Source organism: Urtica dioica, chromosome 2 (assembly GCF_054948205.1).
Source record: "Urtica dioica subsp. dioica isolate 48M chromosome 2, U.dioica_male_clone48M_v1_H2, whole genome shotgun sequence".
NCBI classification, from domain to species: domain Eukaryota; kingdom Viridiplantae; phylum Streptophyta; class Magnoliopsida; order Rosales; family Urticaceae; genus Urtica; species Urtica dioica.
In genome coordinates, this window is record NC_142757.1 from 42,649,355 (window position 1) to 42,655,002 (window position 5,648).

Sequence of the window (5,648 nt, forward strand, 5' to 3'; positions counted from 1 at the left end):
GGCGGAGGCTTTGTGCTCAGTAGCATGTGCCTCTCCTTGATTCCTCTTTCTCTTAGTGAGACCTACAGCAGTGTGAAGTTCCTCCATAAGCTTGGTAACAGTGTACTCTAGCTTGTTAATGGAGTAGTTCATCTTGGAGGTATCAAGAGATGCGGGGAGAGTTTCTAAGATCATATCTATGACATTCTTCCCATCAATCTCAGATCCTAGGATTTCCATTTTATTCAGAAAACTAATGATCAGTATCATGAAGTCTCCAACAGGAGTCCTAGCCTGCATATGACAGTTCATAAATTGTCGGACTGCTTGTAGCCTTGTTTGACGCCTTTGCCCTCCAAACATCTCAAGGAGATTGTCGAGCATGTCAGCGGCAATCTCGATGTCACGATGTTGCTCTTTCAGCATATTGTTCATAGATGCCAAGATATAGCACCTCACAATCTCATCGGATCGAAGCCTGGCCGCTAAGGCGTCATTGTCCTCTTGAGTTGAATCATCATTCGTCAGAGGAGGACACGGGGTGGTGAGTACCCATTTGTGCTTGGTAAGGATTATGTCGAGGTTATGTTTCGAATCTACGTAGTTATCGTTTTCGAGTTTGTTCGAGGAAAGGATGAACGAGAGATGTTTGCGAGACATGTTGCTTCTTTAAGTTGAAACAAGTTTATGATTAGTCTTTGGTTTAGGATTTAAGTTTTATTAAGACTTTTATAAAATCCAAAGGTGTTATAAACCAAACGATAATTTACTCCCTCAAGAGAAGGCCGCAAAAAATCTCCTTTTATAAGTAAATGACACATCATTAATGCTAAGCCAAGATGTCAATACATCTATTTTGACTAGCCACCTTGTAAATTGGTTTGATCACTCACATCCTTTCGCAGGGCCTCGAGGGAGGATTACTAGGGATTGAGTCTAAGTGTGCAACCAACCACTTAGTCCAAAAGGTCAACTTTGAAAAACAATCCCCCAAGGGGAGGCCTTGCCATCATCGTCTCACTCTCGGACGTAGCTCATTGAGCAATGATCAGAGCAAAGCGCCCTTGAGTACTCTCATTTAAGAGAGGGCCACGAGGGTGACTCTTAGTCCGGCGACACTTGCACTTTTCATTAGTGTTGGGGATCGTGGGTTACAAACAACAAGTATAACCCTCCCACTTAGTTTTTGGAGTTGGTTCATCGACTCTTATAAGTTCGGAAACAAATTTCCTAGTTAGAGAGCGACAGAGCGGACACCTAGAAGAGAATCCTAGATCGACATGTTCAGAGTAGTATTAGTGCATAAAGGCACAAGGTACATACTCGATCTTTTCCTATTTTCTATTTCGGGAAAGTCCGTGAGGGAAGTGTGAACTTCAACTCACTCGAACACTTGAAAGTTTGAGATTACACATCTTTTTATTTTTCGGCTTGTCTACAAAGAGACCTCCCACTCAAATTTTCAAGAGCATATAGATTTTGAACATATGTGATATAGATATAGTTTTGAAAACATTTTGAAAACTTATTTGATTTGGATGACAAAATATTTTCAAGTTTGAAAGTGAAAACGGTTTTTCAAAATTCAAACTAGTTTTGTAAAAACTCAATTTCAATTTATCTTTCAAAAATCAAAACTTTTAATCTTACACATCATGTTTATAATCATATGAAAAACATTCTTGCTCAAGAAAATTTTCTCATTAGAGTTCTATAACTCATGGTAGTGGGGTTTGAAAATCCGGATTTCTAAAAAAACTGGAGTTTCAGACAGCCGCGCACCTCGGAGTAAAATCGCCATATCTGGCGGCTCCGATGTCCTTTTGAGCCGAAACCGGTGGCATTGAACAGAGGATAGACAGAGATTTAATTTGAGTCAAGAATCATTAAATTTAGATTTCTGAGCAGAGAGTTATGCCACTTTTAATGCGGGTTTACTCCAGCTAGAAGAAAAAGAAATAATTAAAGCTTGGTCCTTTTTAGGTGCGAAAAAGAATCGAGTGTAACGGAACGTTTTATGAAGGTTGTTAAAGCTTTTATTTGTGTTTTATTAGCAAGGTAATAACAAGGCATAAAAGAAATAACAACAAGCATAAAACGATTCAAGTAAAAATAAGAAACTAGTAAGACAACTAGTCACAAAATTTTACTCGAAATTTCTCAAACCTTTAAAACACGTTTTTCAATATAAAAAATAAAAACTTTTAGAACTGATTCTAATGTGTTTTAAAAACATCCCAAAATCATAGAAAAACAACATGGTTTTTAATTTAAAGACATGAGCAATAAATTAAAAAAAAATCCAAGATAACAATTCTAACTTGTCACAAAATTAGTAAACTTTCGAAAACGATTTTCAAGCTCATATTTTTAAATACATGTACATGCTAATCTTTGACCATAGCTCTGATACCATTTGTTGAAATCGATCTAGGGTTTAAGAAAATAATTAACGCTTCGGTAAGCGGCGGAATTTTAAAAATTTTCTTTTACAAGTAAAAACAATTTTTACTAACCTAGACAAAGTGCAAGTACATGTAATTAAAACTAATATGAGCTAAGAGTTTACTAACCTTTCTTGAAGCTTGAACTTTGAAGAAGCTTTTGGAAAGTTTGCAACGCTCGTCTCCCCTCGCAGCACGTCTCTCTTTCTTTCCTCGGCACCTCGAGCAACCACGAAAGTTTCTATCACTAAATCACTCGAAATAAAAGGAATCAGTGAGTGGACACTTTTAAACACTACGACTTAAGAACAAGTCTTGAAGTCGCACAGCTAAACACTAGGTCGAGTGAGGACCTAGGTGCCAAGACAAGAAAAATCGAAAATAAACTAGAGAGAGAGAGAAGAGGGGCGGCAACCACAAGTTCTAGAGAGAGAAGCTCTCAATCTCTAACTTATGTGGAATGAGAAAAATGAGAAGAATGAGGCTCCTATTTATAGGAGAGGTCTCACCTTCAATAAGGTAGTTTCCTCTTCTATAGAATATCACATATTCATGAGCCAATTTCCTCTTTTCCTCTATGAGACACTCGGCCAAGGCAGCCTTCTAGAAGGCTTGGATTTGTTTCCTTTTTTGTTCCTTGCCTTGCTTCTTTCTCTACTTGGGCGCCTACCTCTTATTTCCCTTAGAGGAAATTTGTTTCCTCTTTTTCTTTTGCCAAGTATCTTCATACATTTATGCACAAAATATTCTCTCTATCTCTTGGGTATTTGGGCGCCTATATTCACTAGAAAAGGCTTCTAGAATTTTCTTCACTTGTTCATGACAACATAAGAAAAGGCCCATTAAGAATTTTCAATAAAATTCTTATGAAATGAAATTAATTCACAAGGCCCAATGATCAAGTCATGGCCGAGTGACATTAAGTCATCAAATGAACTTGTCAAAAAATTTATTGACATTCATTTCATCCTATGTCTCAAAAGACAAAAATACCCTTTTGACAATTTTCGTTCTTGTTTTGACTTAGCTTCCAGTTTAACTATTCCTATCGATGTGATTCGTGACAGTGACCTCACGGACCCAAATGAACAAAGCTTGAGCTAAACACTTGGACTCAAAAGTTCACAAACCTTTTCCAAGTTTAGCTTAATGCCAACTGACTCCACTAAAGAGTTGACACTGAAAATCTCTCGGTTCAAATGAAATTGTTTTCTACTCAAGAATTTGACCTAATTATAATGAGCGGATCCACTGAATATTATCTATGCTACCCTTCATGAATGTCATCAGCTAGTCGGGATTTACTAAATTACCATTTTACCCTTCTAGCTATTATTTCCTCAACTCCTTTGTCGCTTGTGAATAAGTTAGAAACAATGTATTGACGAGGAGCTAACAAGTCACATTGTTTCATCCAAAAGAGTCAGGACTCAATTTGGACACTGGCCAGTTCATTTATTCACACTCCAAGGAACAAAGCATGAGGTGACATACATTGCATTTCAGTAATCTTGTACATGAATTCCATATCTATGAGAACTTCACAAAGTTACTCATGACATACTCACAACTTAGTACTTCACCAATAGGCCCTGTTCGGAATCACATAGTGAGTCCGAACTCTGACTTTCTCAAATGAGAATACTAAGGTGAGAAATGGCATGTCTCATTTCAGGATTAAGGTAAGCATGATGCAATTCATACATAGTGACTTCGAGACATAAGAGGTCAAATGGTTTGTTCTTATCTTGTCTCTAGAAGTGCACTGGTCAATTCAGTACCTTCGGAAGATACCTAGAAGAACTATAGAGTCTCCAACTCTCAATGCTTCATAACCAGACATCATAGATTCTTCTAACAATCGTACTGAGGTCAATAGTCCTTTGACCCTAAGATTGCGAATATATCATTTTAAGCAAACTACGAAGAGTTCGTTCATGCAAATCTACATTTGTCTCTTCGTAAGTTGTTAAGTTTGTTTATGGACTAAAAGACTAAGGTTTTATCATAAAGCTTCAAACAAAGAAAGAATGAATGAACGTTTCAACTTTATTAATGAATGAATAGGCAATTAAAAGCAAGAGTCTTCATGAGACTTTATTACATCAAATGTACAAAATGAAGATTACAACTCTTCTTGTGGGCACCATTGACAACAATGATTCCTATGAGGCATCGAACGGAGTGAGATGACACCATTTTCTTATCTCTTTTATCTCACATTCTCTTTTATCTCACTGTGTTTGATACGTCATTATCTCACTTCTTCTACGAGCTCGATGCGTCATTCAAGATGATCGATTGGTGCCTCTCATACAAACCTCGTATGAGGATCTTATCTTCGATACCTATACATTAAAGATATGGAAAACCCGCATTTCATTCAATCTTATATATAAGTTAACAACTAGGTAGTTCTTTATAAGTTTGAATTTAATTTGGTCATCCGGAAACATCATGCCTATAGGCCGAGTATAACGAAGCTTGAACATGTTACTAAATGTGTTCAGAGCTTCAGCTGAGCGGTTGACAGAGCGTATAACTCAGATGTCCAGATTGACTAATACAATACCTTTAATAACATTATTCTATTCATAAATACTTTCCTATAACGATACCGAGGCATCGAAGATGACCTGGAATAACTCTAATGAACAGAGTTCCTACATGAATCAATCCATCCGTTGTTCGTTCCTTTTTTCTTTCCGTTGAAGTTGATATTAACTACACTACAATGAATCCAATAAGAAAATCGGTCATTAATAACTCATACCTAAATACTTTCTCTTTTGGTTCCTATAACAAGACACCAATGCAGTTAATAACAACATTAACACCTAAGAAGTTACAGACATATGATCAGATCTTACTGTATCTCACATTCTCTTTTATGTCTGGTATTATCTCACTGCATCATTCAAATCGATACCTTAATATAGGACTGAAATGAAAAGACTTTGCATGTTGTTCAGAATGCATGGTCTATGATGCTTTTCCTAGGCATCAGAGCACGTTTCTTTGTAGAACTTGCGTTTCAGTCATTATTTATTTATTATGAAGAGAGGCGAAGAGCTCGGTTTCCGTTTCCAAACATGAGATCCGGAACTACTGGAGTGCTTTCATGAGATGATTTTATTCTTGATATACTTAACTATTTCAACAATCTATATCTATCTGGGGGTCTCAATATCAATGACATCATCTTCGAAGCCTCGTTATATTAGG